This window comes from Agelaius phoeniceus, chromosome 8 (assembly GCF_051311805.1).
Source record: "Agelaius phoeniceus isolate bAgePho1 chromosome 8, bAgePho1.hap1, whole genome shotgun sequence".
In the NCBI taxonomy this organism is placed as follows: Eukaryota; Metazoa; Chordata; class Aves; order Passeriformes; family Icteridae; genus Agelaius; species Agelaius phoeniceus.
The window spans coordinates 38,300,140-38,318,427 of NC_135272.1; the positions used below are offsets into that span (position 1 = coordinate 38,300,140).

The 18,288-nt window shown below is 50.4% G+C and overlaps 1 long non-coding RNA gene across 7 annotated transcripts; it reads left to right on the forward strand.

Annotated features, from left to right (window-relative positions):
- Positions 1-1,560: 1,560 nt before the first annotated feature.
- On the forward strand, positions 1,561-12,256 carry LOC129131391 (uncharacterized). 7 transcript variants are annotated; one of them, XR_013183340.1, is made up of 21 exons: positions 1,561-2,220; positions 2,295-2,336; positions 2,431-2,605; positions 2,689-2,769; positions 2,847-3,914; positions 4,015-4,042; positions 4,130-4,297; positions 4,381-4,461; positions 4,539-5,625; positions 5,704-5,745; positions 5,828-5,941; positions 6,025-6,105; positions 6,183-7,293; positions 7,371-8,465; positions 8,542-8,583; positions 8,676-8,719; positions 8,821-8,864; positions 8,946-8,986; positions 9,068-9,446; positions 10,728-10,821; positions 11,318-12,256. It is a non-coding gene; the product is annotated as an uncharacterized LOC129131391 (long non-coding RNA). The 7 variants fall into 7 exon arrangements; XR_013183337.1 differs by having other exon boundaries at positions 9,068-10,821; XR_013183339.1 differs by having other exon boundaries at positions 9,068-9,465; positions 10,728-12,256.
- Positions 12,257-18,288: the final 6,032 nt, after the last annotated feature.

Genomic DNA, 18,288 nt, shown 5'->3' on the forward strand with positions numbered 1-18,288 from the left:
ACTGAGGGAAAAATCCCTCTTTTTTCATCACTAGAGAGATTTAAAGTGATGAAAACCCCTCTTTTCCCAGTACTTAAGGAGAATAAATCAAAGGGCAGAAGCTATTTATTTGCTATTGTATTAGTTTCAGTAGAGGTAACTGCCCCATTTCCTCTGTTTAAGGGGTGTACTGGAAGGAAGCTCTGCCTTTTTCAGCATTTTAAGGGTTTAAAACTACATTTCAGGGCCCTTCTTTCTGTGTCGTAGGACCAAGTACCTCAGAGCAGGGTGAGCCTGGCAGGCACTTAACCCTTACACTGCCTGGGAAGCTTTTATTTTTCTTATTTTTACTTATAATGTAGATAGGCCTAATTAGAGGTCCCAAGGAGACTTAGACTATTCATATCATAAGCATTCTTCTCCACCCAGCTCAGTCACACGTGAAGTACTACTTAGTAGCCACTAAGGAATAATTATAAGTAAGTTAACAGCAAATTACCCAATTTATCTAGTTATGCTGCCTAAACAGAAAGTTATATTTCTTACCAGTTTTCTACCCTTTTACTCCAAGTAGTTGTTGCAAAAAAGAAAGTGCTGTTATTTTTCTGAAGAGTTTTCTTCTATAACAAGCCCTTTGCTCCCCTTGAATTTGAGTCAGAGGAGCCAAACAGCTGTAGCTTCTCTGAGGGCTTTTATGCCCGGTGGGATTCGCCCCCTCCCTTTTCCTGGGTGCCATGGGAACGAGAGGCGGGCACCATCAGGGGTATATTAACCCCAGCTTTTGCTGAGGGCCTTCATTCCCTCTCTGGGCTGTGCTAGGATAAGAGCTTTCCTCTCATTTCAGAGAAGAGGCTCTTTCAGCTTATCTCAGCTTGTTTTCAGTAGGTGCTTCTGGGCATCTAAAGCAACAGAGGCTTTGAAGATCCTGTGAAGAAAACAGCATAGAATACAGGGAGTATTTAAGTTCACAATTTTGGGTTTTGTGTTTAGGGGTCATAAAGTGCATTTGTAATTTCTGGTTTTGTTCGTATTTTGTTTTGTATTTTTTTTTAGGAAGAGCACAGCTTCCAGAGGCTCCAGGTTGTGTCAACTACAACACTTTTCAGCAGATTCATCATGTCACAAGAGGGATCTGCCCAGTGTCAAAGATAATGTTTGAGATTGAGGCTTCAGGTGAGTTGAGGCGTGTAACTAGGAGAGGGAGGCTGAGCAGGTATCCAGTTAGGAGGTATTGTTGGGGGGGTGGTTTTGAAGGCAGCAGGGTGAGAAAGGGTGATTATTTGAGGCCCCCCCCCCCCACCCCAAGGCTTTTTAGAAGCCTAGCAGAGGCATTCACATGTCTTACAGCACACAAGGTCATCCACTGCACTCACAGGAATGCTATTTTACTTTGCCTTTCTCTAACCCATGTGCCACTCATAATAATGGCCACAGCCTTGGAATCAGGATGAAGCTGGAGCCTGAAGGAGCCAGGCACACTCAGGAGAGGGCAAGTATCTGACTTGCTGGCATTTGGCCCACATAACTTTGTACTCATACTTTGGTTTTGTTTTTCTTTATTGTAGCTGACCGAGAGGCTAACAGGGGATCACGGGGCCCTCTGAGGCAGACTCATTTCAGGTGCAACGTGGATTCACATCACTGATCATCCAAAAGATAAGTCAGGGCCACGGCCTGGAGATGGGATGATGGGAGAGTAGTGGGTTGGGAGTTCCTGGGACAGATTTAAAAATTAGCAGAGGGAAAAGTAATCTTCTCCAAGGGGCCTCTTAGGACAGCTAAAGGGAGAGGTTCTACTTTTGATGGCAGCTTTCAGGCGGGCAGCGCAGAACAGTTCCGGTCCACGTCGTATTGTCCGGTGTACCATGTTACCTAGTGTGTCTTTGGGGTCCCTTTTGCCTTTTCCCCTCGAGACCCTCACCACAAGCATAATCTGTTGTGTTTGTCGTCCTCCTGTTTGTCACGTTCCGTGTCACGGGTGTCCGCACATATTTGTGCCGGAGCTGCTCTGCCCTGCCCTGCCGCATAGCCTGCTGCAACAGGACAAGTCCCATGGACTTGCAGTTTGTGGGGTGTTGCCAGACTCTAGATGATATTCCTAGATAGACAGAAGATATTTGGAGCTGTGAAGTTATCCCACAGCCCTTTGACTTTTGTCCTTACTTTCTTTCAGACGCAGAAGGATAAAATCCAGGGCAAAATCCATCCACCCATCCCGAGTGAGGAGGTTCCCCCGAGCAGGTCAGTCACTGTTTGTCTCTGCAGGGGGAGTGTAAAGTGTGACTTTGTTACAGCACTGTTCTTTTTCTTTTCAGGAGGTAAAGCTGGATATCAGCAGTCAAGATGAGGTGGGCAAGGTGAGCATTGAGTAGTGTCCAGAAGCAGTTGTTACTGCTCAAGTCTCACTTTCCGGTGCAACTCTAAGCATCCGTTCCTGTTTCTGCGCTTTAGGCAATCCACTCGGAGTACACCGAGCCCCAGTCACCAACCGGCCGACGCACCGGGTGTGCCGCTCTCCCCAGCCCTGCGGAAGAATCACGGGACTCGTCGATGAAGCCTCTGCCTTTTCTATTTAAAGGTGTCACCAAGGTAGCCTTGGGCACGGGCCGAGGAGTCAGGAGTCACGGTGAGTTGGGGAAGTAGGGAGGAGGAGCTCGGGTCCGCTCAGGTTTCAGCAATGCCACATGACCTCGTCTCCTTTTAACCCAGGCTTACCCCGTGACAATGGCATCAGCCTCGGAGCGTGGCCAAAGGGTGCGGCCCCAGGAGTCGGGCATTCCTAGGAGAACGGTGAGTAGCAGAATTGTTGGGTTTTGGCCAGTGTGCTGCAGACATCATGCATTGATATTTGGATTTCTTTCATGTAGCTGACTAAGAAACAGCAGGGAGTTGTTGAACAACAGTGCCAGCAGGAACTTCCAGATGTTGAGGCTGCCTTCTTTTGCACCTGACACGGATAGGCATCCCCAGATGTCTGAGAGATAAGTAGAGGGCCACGACCCACAGAGGGGATGAAAGCAGGGTGCTGGTTTGGGAATTACTGGGAGGGGTTTTTGAGTCCGCTTTGGAGGTGGGGGGTGTCTATGAAGCGGCCCCTTAGGCTCCATAAAAGGAAAGCCTGACTTTTCATCACAGTGCTGAGGTATGCAGGGCAGAGCAGTCCCGGTGTGTATCGTGTCACTTGTCTTTTGTGTATTATGTGTTGTTTGCATATGTCATGTCTTTTACCTTAGGCCTTGGTGGGGCCTGTCAGAAACCCTGGCATCATTGTTAGCATCTGTGATCTCTGCATTCCTTGGCCTGGCACCCATGCCATAGAACTTTTGACTCAGGAGCTCAGACAGGCATCAGACTCTCTTGTCTCTTTAGAAGCATCCGATCAGCTGTCTTTTCAGGTCTTGTTCTGAGCTGTATGGACAGCTATACCCCACCAGGATCCATTATGGCGGACTAGGACTCGAAAGAACATGAGGGCAGGTAGAGGCTTCTGGCTGTATGATTCTTGGGCATCCATCTTTGCAGTTCTTGGAATAAATCATTCAGTTAGCATCTTCTTCCTCCAGGTTTCTCTGAGCCTCATCAGCTCACCATTGGTCTCACCTCGGTCATCTCCTTTTGCATCTTCTCAGTCCTCGCAGCCATTTTCCTTGCCCAGAGATTTCTGTCTGTGTCGTGTTCCTGTTGTTTGTCACGTCCTGTCCCGTGTCATGGGTGTCTGCACACATTTGTGCCGGAGCTGCTCTGCCCTGCCACATAGCCTGGTGTAATAGGAGAAGTCCCGGGGACTTGAAGTTTGTAATGTGGGGTGTAGTTGGACTCTAGATGGACAGAAGATATCTGGAGCTCTTAAGTTATCCTGCAACAGTTTGACTCTTGTCCTAACTTTTTTTTCAGATTCAGATGGATTAAATCTGTGCCAGAGGGCCCCATCCTGGGTGAGTGGTTTCCCCCGAGCAGGTGAGGCACCATTTGTCTCTGCAACAGAAGTGTATGTGGTGACTCTGTTACAGCTCTGTTCTTTGTCTTTCTTTTTAGGAACTAAGTCTGGATACCAGCAGTCAAGGTGAGCAGTGGAGAGAAGTAGCTGTTATTGCTCCAGTCTCAGTTTCTGGTGCTGCTCTAAGCTTCCATTTCCTTTTTTGTGCTTTAGGCAATCCACTCGGAGCCTGTCAAGCCCCCGTCACCAGTCGGCCGATGCACCGGGTTCCCTGCACGTGTGAGCCCTGTGGATGCATTACAGGCCCTGGTGATGAAACCCTGAACTCTTCTATTTAAAGGTGCCTTCCAGGTGGCCTTCAGCAGCTGCCGAGGAGTTGCGGTGAGTAGGGGAAGTAGGGAGGAGGAGCCAGGTTCCACTCAGGTGTCAGCCGTGCTAAATCACCTCCTCTCCTCTTAACCCAGGCACCCCCTGTGACGACAGCCTCGGTCTCCGAGCGTGCCCGAAGCGTGCGGCCCGAGCAGCTGAGCATTCTTAGTAGCACGGTGAGTAGCAGACTTGTGGGGTTTTGGCCGATGGGCTGCCAAGATCGGGCACTGATGTTTGGTTTTCTTTAATACAGCTGTCTAAGAGACACCAGCCTGGTGCCAGCAGGACCTTCCCAGCTGACGAAGTGGCCTTTCTTCGCACCGGAGACCGGCATCCCCAGATGTCCGAGAGATAAGTAGAGGGCCACGACCCACAGAGGGGATGAAAGCAGGGTGCTGGTTTGGGAATTACTGGGAGGGGTTTTTGAGTCCGCTTTGGAGGTGGGGGGTGTCTATGAAGCGGCCCCTTAGGCTCCATAAAAGGAAAGCCTGACTTTTCATCACAGTGCTGAGGTATGCAGGGCAGAGCAGTCCCGGTGTGTATCGTGTCACTTGTCTTTTGTGTATTATGTGTTGTTTGCATATGTCATGTCTTTTACCTTAGGCCTTGGTGGGGCCTGTCAGAAACCCTGGCATCATTGTTAGCATCTGTGATCTCTGCATTCCTTGGCCTGGCACCCATGCCATAGAACTTTTGACTCAGGAGCTCAGACAGGCATCAGACTCTCTTGTCTCTTTAGAAGCATCCGATCAGCTGTCTTTTCAGGTCTTGTTCTGAGCTGTATGGACAGCTATACCCCACCAGGATCCATTATGGCGGACTAGGACTCGAAAGAACATGAGGGCAGGTAGAGGCTTCTGGCTGTATGATTCTTGGGCATCCATCTTTGCAGTTCTTGGAATAAATCATTCAGTTAGCATCTTCTTCCTTCAGTGTTTTCTCAGCCTCATCAGCTCGCCATCGGTCTCACCTCGGTCATCTCATTTGGCATCTTCTCAGTCCTTGCAGTCATCCTTGCCCAGAGACTTCTGTCTGTGTTGTGTGCCCATTGTTTGTCACGTCCTGTCTGTCCCGTGTCACAGGTGTCAGCACACATTTGTGCCGGAGCTGCTCTGCCCTGCCACATAGCCTGGTGTAATAGGAGAAGCCCCGGGGAGTTGAAGGTTGTAATGTGGGCTGTACTTGGACTCTAGATGCTATTCCTATATTGACCTAAGGTGTTTGTAGCTTTTGAGTTATCCTGCAGGTGTTTGACATATGTTCTAACTTTCTTTCAGGTGCAGATGCATTGCATCCATGGCAGAGCCCCCCATCCTGGGTGAGGGGGTTCCCACAAGCAGGTCAGTCACCATTTGTCTGTGCAGGGGGAGTGTCAAGTGTGACCCTATTACAGCGCTGTTTTTTGTCTTTATTTTTAGGAAGTATAGCTGGATCCCAGCAGTCAAGTTCAAGAGAGCAAGGTGAGCAGTAGCCTTTCTTGTTGCTGAGGTCTGAATTCTAAGGGGGCAAGTCTAAGTCTCCATTCTCGTTTTTGTGCCTTAGGCAATCCACTCGGAGCACGCCAAGCTCCCATCCCCACCCGGCCGACGGACCGAATTTTCCACCCTGATGAGCCCTGTCTTCTGGGTAGCAGTCAGGAACCACCGAGGAGTTACGGTGAGTCAGGGAAGTAGCGAGGAGGACCGAGGGTCCAGTCAGTTTTCAGCAACGCCACATCACCTCCTGTCTTCTTAACCCAGGCGTACCCCACGACAACGGCGTCGGCCTCCGAGCGTGCCCGAAGCGTGTGACCGGAGGAGCCGGGCCTTCTTAGGAGAAGGGTGAGTAGCAGACTTGTAGGGTTTTGGCTGATGGGCTGCCAAGATCGGGCACTGATGTTTGGTTTTCTTTAATAAAGCTGTCTAAGAGACACCAGCCTGGTGCCAGCAGGAACTTCCCAGCCGGCGAGGCGGTCTTTCGTCGCACCTGACACGGACCGGCATCCCCAGATGTCCGAGAGATAAGTAGAGGGCTCCGACCCACAGAGGGGATGAAAGCAAGGTGCTGGGTTGGGACTCCTGGGATCGGGGAGGGGAGGTCTTGAGTTGGCTCTGGAGATGAGAGTAGCCAAGAATTGGCCCCTTAGGCCCCCTAAAAGCAAAGTCTCACTTTGGATCACAGTGCTGAGGTGCACAGGGCAGAGCAGTCCCGGTGTGTATCGTGTCACTTGTCTACCGTGCATTATGTCTTGTTTGGGTGTCTCATGTCTTTTATCTTAGCCCTTTGAGGGGCCTATCAGAAACCTCGGCAGTATTCTTAGCAGGCACAATCTCCACGTTTCTTTGGCCCGGCACCCAGGCCATAAAACTTTTGACTCGGGAGCTCAGACAGGCATCAGAATTGCAACTCTTTGTAAGCATCCAGTCAGATGTCTTTTCAGGTCTTGTTCTGAGCTGTATGGACAGCTGCACCCTGCAAGGTTCTATTATGGTGGATTAGGACTTGTAAGAATGTGAGGGCAGGTAGAGGCTTCTGACTGTAGAGCTCCTGTGCATTCATCTTTGCAGTTCTTGGACTAAAACATTCAGTTTAGCATCTTCCTTCTCCAGGGCACTCTGAGCCTTATCAGCTCGCCATCGGTCTGTCTTACCTCGGTCGTCTCATTTGGCATCTTCTCAGTCCTCGCAGTCATCCTTCTTGCCTAGAGATTTCCGTCCGTGTCTTGTGCCCATTGTTTGTCGTGTCCCGTCTGTCCCGTGTCACGGGTGTCAGCACACACATTTGTGCCGGAGCTGCTCTGCCCTGCCGCATAGCCTGGTGTAATAGGAGAAGCCCCGGGGAGTTGAAAGTTGCAATGTGGGCTGTACTTGGACTCTAGATGCTATTCCTAGGTTGACATAAGGTGTTTGGAGCTTTTGAGTTATCGTGCATGTGTTTGACATATGTTCTACCTTTCTTTCAGGTGCAGATGCATTACATCTGTGGCAGAGGGTTACGGTTACAAGGTGCCAGGCCTTCTTAGGAGAATGGTGAGTAGCAGACTTGTGTGGTTTTGGCCAATGTGGTGCCAAGGTCAGGCGTTGATGTTTGGTTTTCTTTAATATAGCTATCTAAGAGACAACAGCCCGGTGCCAGCAGGAATTTCCCAGCCGGCGAGGCGGCCTTTCTTCGCACCCGACACGGACCGGCATCCCCAGATGTCCGAGAGATAAGTAGAGGGCCACGACCCACAGAGGGGATGAAAGCGAGGTGCTGGGTCGGCACTCCTGGGATGGGGGAGTTTTTGAGTTGGCTCTGGAGATGAGGGTAGCCAAGAAGTGGCCCCTTAGGCCCCCTAAAAGCAAAATCTCACTTTTGATCACCGTGCTGAGGTGAGCAGGGCAGAGCAGTCCCGGTGTGTATTGTGTCACTTGTCTGTTGTGCATTATGTCTTGTTTGGGTGTCTCATGTCTTTTATCTTAGCCCTTTGAGGGGCCTGTCAGAAGCCTTGGCACCAGTCTTAGCATCTGTGCTCTCAGCGTTCCTTGGCCCGGCACCCATGCCATAGAACTTTTGACTTGGGAGCTCAGACAGGCATCAGACTCTCATCTCTTTTTATAAGCATCCAGTCAGCTGTCTTTTCAGGTCTTGTTCTGAGCTGTATGGACAGCTCTACCCCACCAGGATCCATTATGGCAGACTAGGACTTGAAAGAATGTGAGGGCAGGTAGAGGCTTCTGGCTGTATGATTCTTGGGCATCCATCTTTGCAGTTCTTGGAATAAATCATTCAGTTAGCATCTTTTTCGTCCAGGGTTCTTTGAGCCTCATCAGCCCACCATCAGTTTCACCTCGGTCATCTCCTTTTGCATTCTCTCAGTCCTCGCAGCCATTTTCCTTGCCAGGAGATTTCTGTCCGTGTCGCGTCCCCGTCGTCTGTCACGTCCCGTCCCGTGTCACGGGTGTCAGCACACACATTTTGTGCCTGAGCTGCTCTGCCCTGCCGTGTAGCCCGGTGCAATAGGAGAAGTCCCGGGGACTTGAAGTTTGTAATGTGGGGTGTAGTTGGACTCTAGATGGGATTTGTAGATGGACAGAAGATATCTGGAGCTCTTAAGTTATCCTGCAACAGTTTGACTCTTGTCCTAACCTTTTTTCAGATTCAGATGGATTAAATCTGTGCCAGAGGGCCCCATCCTGGGTGAGGGGATTCCCCCAACCAGGTGAGGCACTATTTGTTTCTGTAGAGGAAGCATAAATGGTGGCTGTTACAGCATTGTTCTTTGTCTCTCTTTTTAGGAAGTTAAAGCTGAGAGCAGCAGTCAAGGCCAAGTGGGCGAGGTGAGCATTGACTAGCGTACAGAAGCAATTGTTATTGCTGAGGTCTCAGTTTCTGGTGCAGCTTTAAGCATCTCTTTTTTTTTTTATTTTAGGTGGTCCGCTTGCAATCTATCCTAGCCGAGCATATCCGTGCCAGGTGGGTGCGAGCTTAAGGTATCGGTGTGGCATACTTGTCAGATTTGGGAGGTTGTGTTTTCACAGTATCTCAGCATGCTTTTCTGCTTTGTTTCTTTGCAGGTGCTGTTGCTGCCCTAGGTACGCCAAGGAACAGAGGAGGGCAGGTGAGTCGGCGTTTAGGCAGGCTGACTCAAAGGTGAATGTTATGCAGCAGCATGCTAAGCATGTACCTTTTCTCTTTGCAGGTATCTTCTGGCCAGCCTCCGGAGTCAAATCAAGATTTGAGGTGAGCCGGGGCAGTGGTGCGGAGGAGTCCCGGGGATTACTGTTGTTGAGGGCAATAGTCACCTTTTCCTTTTTGTCTTAGGTACCCTGAGGAGGCTCTTACCCAAAGCTTCGAAACGGCAACACCGAAGCACACGCGGAGAACATATCAACGTCCACGTGCGACCGAGGATGGATTTTGTCCGCTCCTCTTCCAAAAGCTAAGTGTCGGGGCCAGCGGTTGGGAGAAGGGGAAAAACCTTTACTATCACAGGGGACAAGTTCACGTCAGCTTAGCGGAGAGGTCTGTAGCGGGACAGGCTCTCTGGAAGTAAAGGGAGAGGGTTTCTCCTCAGCCTCACCAGAGCCTTTGCCGGGCAGGGCAGTTCCAACCCATCTCCACATTCTCGGGAACTTTGCGTCGTCCGCCTTCCTCGACTCGACGTCGTCACGGATCTTTCCCCCGAGGAGCTCGCCTTCAGGTCCGGAGCTACGGCCACGGTCACCCGGCAGTCGGCTTCCTTCTCTAGGCTCGCCGAGCCTCTCGAGCATCCTCTTAACTGCCTCAGCACTAACTTCTTTTAACAAGTTACATTTCATCATCACATGCCATTGTCATAGGGCTTTCTTTCCTTTGGCATCATCGGCCTCTGGCTCATCTTGCGCTACGAATCTCGGGTCCATAAGTTGAAAGTGCTAGGCAGTTTACTCTTGTCTCTGTTATGCCATCCGTGTCTATGTTGTGTCGTCCGTGTTATGTAGTCTGTGTCTATTGTCTTCCGTGTCATAGGCCTTTGTTACATCTCGACACTTTACAGGCACTATTTTGTGCCATATAGGCAGTATTTTACTCACATTTCTTCCCAGATATAGTGTTTTCTGGCATCTTTACATTTTTACTCTTTGAGACAGGAAGGATTACAAGATTTTCTCATCCATCTTCCTTCTCACTACCAGCTTTGGTAGTGCTTTTTTTCCCATGCCATTATCTTGGACTTCTAGAGGGAGCGTCTTACACCCTCCTCAAGTGACTGCAGTTGTTCTGTAGGTTCCATCTTCTCAAAGGGTATGGGGCCCAACAATTAGTCTTCCACAGAGTTATCTCAAGTCTTGGCTTATATTGTGTGTACCTATATCGGCTTATATTGCGTGTACCTATATTGCATGTACCTTTGTTGGCTTATATTGTATGTGCCTATATTGCGTGTACCTGTGTTGGCTTATATTGTATTGGCTTATATTGTATGTGCCTATATTGCGTGTACCTGTGTTGGCTTATATTGTATTGGCTTATATTGTATGTGCCTATATTGCGTGTACCTGTGTTGGCTTATATTGTATAGGCTTATATTGTATGTGCCTATATTGCGTGTACCTGTGTTGGCTTATATTGTATAGGCTTATGTTGTATATCCTTATATTGCGTGTACCTGTGTTGGCTTATATTGTATAGGCTTATGTTGTATATCCTTATATTGTATATGCTTATATTGCGTGTACCTATGTCGGCTTATATTGTGTCTGCTTACACTGTATGTACACTTGCACTGTATGCGTTTGCTTATATTGTATGTACTTATATTATACTACTTATGATTGGAGCTGCCCTGCCCTGGCATGTAGTCATAGTTAGGTAGAACAGTTGTAAAAACTTTACTGTTCATCTGTCTTTTATGGGATTTTGGGTAGAAAATTTATTGGTCCAGAGCGGGGACAATTCCTAGCTGTCAGCCACTCGTTGACCACTTCCTGTCGTCTCACAGGTCCTCGAGGCTACCGATTTCCCCAGAATCTACCATTCGACGTCAAGGAGCGGCAGCCAGAAGACGCATCGAAGCACGTTCTTCAGCGTCTCGAGTAAGGGCCATAGCGAGCCTGTAAGCAGGAAGAGCGTGTGAGTGTGTGTGAGAGCACACGACTGTGTGTGTCTGTGTCTACTCGTCTCTGTGTGCGTGAGTACATGCTGACTAGTTTTAACCTTGTGTATGTGACTTTTGCTTTTCAGGTTTTGTAATTCATTTTTAAATTTAGAATAAAAAATCCCCAGCCGGGGGGTTTTTTTTTTTTCCCCCCCGGCTGGGTTTTTTTTTCCTCGGTCCCGGTCGGTCTGAGAGGCGACGTTCATCACCAAAGTTTGGGCACAGACCGTCCAGGGACCGGGGTTTTCGTCAGGCAGGAGGATTTTTTTGGAGGCTCCTGGGAGCCGTGTTCCCGAGGAGCGGCGCGAATGCGTGCCGGGGGTTAGCAGAGCAGTTGAGGTGTGAGTCAGCGTGGGTTTGTGTGTAAGCTGAAGGAAGTGTGTGTGTGTTGAAGGGTTCTAGGGTTGTAACCTTGTATGACTTTTGCTTTTCAGGTTTTTCACATCATTTTTAAATTTAGAATAAAAAATCCCCAGCCGGGGGGTTTTTTTTTTTTCCCCCCGGCTGGGTTTTTTTTTCCCGGGTCCCGGTCGGTCTGCGAGGCAACATTCATCACCAAAGTTTGGGCGCAGACCGTCCAGGGACCGGGGTTTTCGTCAGGCAGGAGGATTTTTTTGGAGGCTCCCGGGAGCCGTGTTCCCGAGGAGTGGTGTGAATGTGTGCCAGGGGTTCGCAGAGCAGTTGAGGTGTGAGTCAGCGTGGGTTTGTGTCTAAGCTGCAGGAAGTGTGTGTGTGTGTTGAAGGGTTCTAGGGTTGTAACCTTGTATGCCTTTTGCTTTTCAGGTTTTTCACATCATTTTTAAATTTAGAATAAAAAATCCCCAGCCGGGGGGTTTTTTTTTTTTCCCCCCCGGCTGGGTTTTTTTTTCCCGGGTCCCGGTCGGTCTGCGAGGCAACATTCATCACCAAAGTTTGGGCGCAGACCGTCCAGGGACCGGGGTTTTCGTCAGGCAGGAGGATTTTTTGGAGGCTCCTGGGAACCATGTTCCTCAGGACCAATGATTGCTGGGGAGTAATTTAGCAGTTGTGATGGCAGTGATGTTGAGTTTGTGTATAAGCTGAAGGGGCTGTTAATGGGAGATGAGTATTGTTTTCTGTGTGCTTTTGTTGTTTTGGGTTTCCTGTAACAATAAATCAACATCTAATGAAAATAGAAAAAGGTTATCGCTTTGTGTTAATATGGGTATTGCTCTGTATTGCATTTGCATTACCTGCTGCATTTTGCTGTGCTGCTCTGTATTGCTGCTCTGTATTGCTGCTCTGTATTGCTGCTCTGTATTGCTGCTCTGTATTGCTGCTCTGTATTGCTGCTCTGTATTGCTGCTCTGTATTGCTGCTCTGTATTGCTGCTCTGTATTGCTGCTCTGTATTGCTGCTCTGTATTGCTGCTCTGTATTGCTGCTCTGTATTGCTGCTCTGTATTGCTGCTCTGTATTGCTGCTCTGTATTGCTGCTCTGTATTGCTGCTCTGTATTGCTGCTCTGTATTGCTGCTCTGTATTGCTGCTCTGTATTGCTGCTCTGTATTGCTGCTCTGTATTGCTGCTCTGTATTGCTGCTCTGTATTGCTGCTCTGTATTGCTGCTCTGTATTGCTGCTCTGTATTGCTGCTCTGTATTGCTGCTCTGTATTGCATTTGCACTAACTGCTTCATTTTGCTGTATTGCTCTATATGTAAATTAGACTTTTAGCAGTGCGTCTATGCATTGTATCTGCACTTGCATTTGTATACACTGTTTCCATGTATTTTGCTGATGTATAAATAAAAGCATTCTTTCAATAAAGTTGTCACCCTTAATAAAGATACCCCCTGCCCTTCCTTTCCCCACCGTGGCTCCTGTCTTTTTTTGGTGTGGTTTTGTCATTTCTTTCCACTGTATTTCTTCCTTTTGCTCCTCACTTTACTGTTCTATTTCTACCTTAACTTCCATCTATCTCTAACCCTTTGTTTCTGTTTTCTTTATCACTGCCAATCTCAGTCTTCTTGCTTCTTTTTCTCTCTGTGTTCTCCTTTTCCTTGGTTTGTGTTTTTTTGCTCTTAGTCTTTTCCTTTTTCACCCCACTCCTAAGTTTTCACTTTCACTCTAATCCTAACCACTTTCCTTTCCCTCTAACTCCTGTCCTTCTTCAGTTCTCCCACCCTCCTTTTCCTGTCTCACTCTGTCTTCCTGTTTTCTTTTCTTCTCTGTCTCCTCTCCCTCTGTCTTCTCCCTCTGTCTGTTCTGTCCTCATCTCTTCTTTCTCTGTCTTTGTCCCTGTTCTCTCCTCTTCTCTCTCTGTCTTTTCTCCTCTCCCTCTATTTTTTCCAACTCTTTGCTTCTCTCTCTTTTCTCTTTGTTTTTCTCTCTCTCTCCTTCTTCCCTACTTCCCTCTCTCTCTGTCTCTTTTCTCTCTCTGTCTCTTTTCTCTCTCTGTCTCTTTTCTCTCTCCGTCTCTTTTTTCTCCTCCTTCTCTCTCTCTCTCTCTCTCTCTCTCTCTCTCTCTCTCCTTCTCTCTCTCTCTCTCTCTTTCCTTCTCTTTTCTCTCTCCTCTCCCCCTCCCTCTCTCTCTCTCCTTCTCTTTTTTTCTCTCCTTCCCTCTCTCTTTCCTTCTCTCCTTCTCTCCTTCTCTCTCTCTCTCTCTCTCTCTCTCTCTCTCTCTCTCTCTCTCCCTCCTTCTCTCTCTCTCCTTCCTTGTACTTCTAACTTTGTTTTCCTTTCTAGCTTTAGTTTAAAAGAGCAGCACTAGAAACTTTCAGGCTCCCTGGGAGTAAAAAAAAAAAAAAAATTAAAAAAACAAACCACTTACTCCCCGGGAGCCTGAAATTTCCTACTGCTGCACCAGACATATAGTTTTTCTTCTTTTTACTATATACAGTATATAGGGACCCCACCTGCAAGCAATCAATACTAATCAGTAGTCCCCTCCCCTGCTGCCCCCACCCCTACATCCCACACACCCCACCCCTGTGACCGCCCCCCTCGCCAGACCCACCCCCTGCAATCCAGCACCCCACCCCATGCCATTTACATATAAATCATGCAGTCACAGCGCCGCCTGCCGTTTACCCGCGAGTACTGCACTCACAGCGCCACCTGCTGCTCGCCGCCCGGTACTGCACGCACAGCGCCACCTGCCGCTCGCCGGCCGGTACTGCACGCACAGCGCCACCTGCTGCTTGCCGGCCGGTACTGCATGCACAGCGCCCCCTGCCGCTTGCCCCGCAGTACTGCACCCGCGGCGCGCCCCCAATGACGTCACCGACGCGACACGCCCCAGAAAGGACCCCAGTGCACAGGCGTCCCCGGCAATCGCCCGATCGAAACAGCGCCACCCCCCCCGCACCCCCCAGACCCCCGCGCGTGCCGCCACCGCCCCCACGCGAACCGGAACGCCATTCCGACCCCGGCCGACCCGCAAAAACCGCGCAAAACCCACCCAAAACCCCGAAAAAAAATCCCGGTCACGGCAGCCGCCATTTTGCCGCAAATGACGTCACCCGCCCCGCCGCCATCTTGCCCACCGTACCACGTGACCCCCCCTCGCGGCCGCCATCTTGCCGCCCCCCGCACCACGTGACCCCCCGCGGCCGCCATCTTGGCCCCCACGGCCGCCATTTCGTTGCCGTAAATGACGTCACCCCCTACGACCGCCATCTTGCCGTAAATGACGTCACCGGCCGCCATCTTGCCTGCCGTACCACGTGACCCACCCCGCGGCCGCCATTTTGTCCCCCACACCACGTGACCCCCTCGCGGCCGCCATCTTGCCTCCCGTACCACGTGACCCCCCTCGCGGCCGCCACCTTGCCCCCCCGCACCACGTGACCCGCCGCGGCCGCCATGTTGTTGCCGTAAATGACGTCACTCCGTACGGCCGCCATTTTGACCCCCGCGGCCGCCATCTTGCCGTAAATGACGTCACAGAGCACTCGCCGCCATCTTGTCTCCCTGGTCACGTGATCCCCGGCCGCCGCCATCTTGGTCCCGAGTCACGTGACCGACTGGCGGCCGCCATCTTGGCTGCCGTGCCACGTGACCCACTGGGCGCCGCCATGTTGTACAACACCACGTGACCCCATGGGCGCCGCCATCTTGATGACATCACAGGGTCCGCCATCTTGGTCCCCATCACGTGACCGCATGGGGGCGGCCATCTTGGTTCCCGGATCACATGACCCCCTTGGCGCCGCCATCTTGATGAGTCATCACGACGTCACGGCGGCCGCCATCTTGGTCCCCGATCACGTGACCCCCCCGCGGCCGCCATCTTGCTGCCGTAAATGACGTCACCCCCTACGATAGCCACGTTGCCGTAAATGACGTCACCGGCCGCCATCTTGCCGTAAATGACGTCACAGAGCACGCACCATCATCCCAGCTGTCAAGTCACGTGACCCCCGGTCGCCGCCATCTTGGTCACCAGTCACGTGACCCCATGGGGGCCGCCATATTGGTTCCGTACCACGTGACCCCATGGGGCCGCCATCTTGATGACTCATCATGACGTCACGGGTTAGGGTTAGGCCGTTAGGGTTAGGCCGTTAGGGTTAGGCCGTTAGGGTTAGGCCGTTAGGGTTAGGCCGTTAGGGTTAGGCCGTTAGGGTTAGGCCGTTAGGGTTAGGCCGTTAGGGTTAGGCCGTTAGGGTTAGGCCGTTAGGGTTAGGCCGTTAGGGTTAGGCCGTTAGGGTTAGGCCGTTAGGGTTAGGCCGTTAGGGTTAGGGTTAGGGTTAGGGTTAGGGTTAGGGTTAGGGTTAGGGTTAGGGTTAGGGTTAGGGTTAGGGTTAGGGTTAGGGTTAGGGTTAGGGTTAGGGTTAGGGTTAGGGTTAGGGTTAGGGTTAGGGTTAGGGTTAGGGTTAGGGTTAGGTTAGGGTTAGGGTTAGGGTTAGGGTTAGGGTTAGGGTTAGGGTTAGGGTTAGGGTTAGGGTTAGGGTTAGGGTTAGGGTTAGGGTTAGGGTTAGGGTTAGGGTTAGGGTTAGGGTTAGGGTTAGGGTTAGGGTTAGGGTTAGGGTTAGGGTTAGGGTTAGGGTTAGGGTTAGGGTTAGGGTTAGGGTTAGGGTTAGGGTTAGGGTTAGGGTTAGGGTTAGGGTTAGGGTTAGGGTTAGGGTTAGGGTTAGGGTTAGGGTTAGGGTTAGGGTTAGGGTTAGGGTTAGGGTTAGGGTTAGGGTTAGGGTTAGGGTTAGGGTTAGGGTTAGGGTTAGGGTTAGGGTTAGGGTTAGGGTTAGGGTTAGGGTTAGGGTTAGGGTTAGGGTTAGGGTTAGGGTTAGGGTTAGGGTTAGGGTTAGGGTTAGGGTTAGGGTTAGGGTTAGGGTTAGGGTTAGGGTTAGGGTTAGGGTTAGGGTTAGGGTTAGGGTTAGGGTTAGGGTTAGGGTTAGGGTTAGGGTTAGGGTTAGGGTTAGGGTTAGGGTTAGGGTTAGGGTTAGGGTTAGGGTTAGGGTTAGGGTTAGGGTTAGGGTTAGGGTTAGGGTTAGGGTTAGGGTTAGGGTTAGGGTTAGGGTTAGGGTTAGGGTTAGGGTTAGGGTTAGGGTTAGGGTTAGGGTTAGGGTTAGGGTTAGGGTTAGGGTTAGGGTTAGGGTTAGGGTTAGGGTTAGGGTTAGGGTTAGGGTTAGGGTTAGGGTTAGGGTTAGGGTTAGGGTTAGGGTTAGGGTTAGGGTTAGGGTTAGGGTTAGGGTTAGGGTTAGGGTTAGGGTTAGGGTTAGGGTTAGGGTTAGGGTTAGGGTTAGGGTAGGGTTAGGGTTAGGGTTAGGGTTAGGGTTAGGGTTAGGGTTAGGGTTAGGGTTAGGGTTAGGGTTAGGGTTAGGGTTAGGGTTAGGGTTAGGGTTAGGGTTAGGGTTAGGGTTAGGGTTAGGGTTAGGGTTAGGGTTAGGGTTAGGGTTAGGGTTAGGGTTAGGGTTAGGGTTAGGGTTAGGGTTAGGGTTAGGGTTAGGGTTAGGGTTAGGGTTAGGGTTAGGGTTAGGGTTAGGGTTAGGGTTAGGGTTAGGGTTAGGGTTAGGGTTAGGGTTAGGGTTAGGGTTAGGGTTAGGGTTAGGGTTAGGGTTAGGGTTAGGGTTAGGGTTAGGGTTAGGTTAGGGTTAGGGTTAGGGTTAGGGTTAGGGTTAGGGTTAGGGTTAGGGTTAGGGTTAGGGTTAGGGTTAGGGTTAGGGTTAGGGTTAGGGTTAGGGTTAGGGTTAGGGTTAGGGTTAGGGTTAGGGTTAGGGTTAGGGTTAGGGTTAGGGTTAGGGTTAGGGTTAGGGTTAGGGTTAGGGTTAGGGTTAGGGTTAGGGTTAGGGTTAGGGTTAGGGTTAGGGTTAGGGTTAGGGTTAGGGTTAGGGTTAGGGTTAGGGTTAGGGTTAGGGTTAGGGTTAGGGTTAGGGTTAGGGTTAGGGTTAGGGTTAGGGTTAGGGTTAGGGTTAGGGTTAGGGTTAGGGTTAGGGTTAGGGTTAGGGTTAGGGTTAGGGTTAGGGTTAGGGTTAGGGTTAGGGTTAGGGTTAGGGTTAGGGTTAGGGTTAGGGTTAGGGTTAGGGTTAGGGTTAGGGTTAGGGTTAGGGTTAGGGTTAGGGTTAGGGTTAGGGTTAGGGTTAGGGTTAGGGTTAGGGTTAGGGTTAGGGTTAGGGTTAGGGTTAGGGTTAGGGTTAGGGTTAGGGTTAGGGTTAGGGTTAGGGTTAGGTTAGGGTTAGGGTTAGGGTTAGGGTTAGGGTTAGGGTTAGGGTTAGGGTTAGGGTTAGGGTTAGGGTTAGGGTTAGGGTTAGGGTTAGGGTTAGGGTTAGGGTTAGGGTTAGGGTTAGGGTTAGGGTTAGGGTTAGGGTTAGGGTTAGGGTTAGGGTTAGGGTTAGGGTTAGGGTTAGGGTTAGGGTTAGGGTTAGGGTTAGGGTTAGGGTTAGGGTTAGGGTTAGGGTTAGGGTTAGGGTTAGGGTTAGGGTTAGGGTTAGGGTTAGGTTAGGGTTAGGGTTAGGGTTAGGGTTAGGGTTAGGGTTAGGGTTAGGGTTAGGGTTAGGGTTAGGGTTAGGGTTAGGGTTAGGGTTAGGGTTAGGGTTAGGGTTAGGGTTAGGGTTAGGGTTAGGGTTAGGGTTAGGGTTAGGGTTAGGTTAGGGTTAGGGTTAGGGTTAGGGTTTGGGTTAGGGTTAGGGTTAGGGTTAGGGTTAGGGTTAGGGTTAGGGTTAGGGTTAGGGTTAGGGTTAGGGTTAGGGTTAGGGTTAGGGTTAGGGTTAGGGTTAGGGTTAGGGTTAGGGTTAGGGTTAGGGTTAGGGTTAGGGTTAGGGTTAGGGTTAGGGTTAGGGTTAGGGTTAGGGTTAGGGTTAGGGTTAGGGTTAGGGTTAGGGTTAGGGTTAGGGTTAGGGTTAGGGTTAGGGTTAGGGTTAGGGTTAGGGTTAGGGTTAGGGTTAGGGTTAGGGTTAGGGTTAGGGTTAGGGTTAGGGTTAGGGTTAGGGTTAGGGTTAGGGTTAGGGTTAG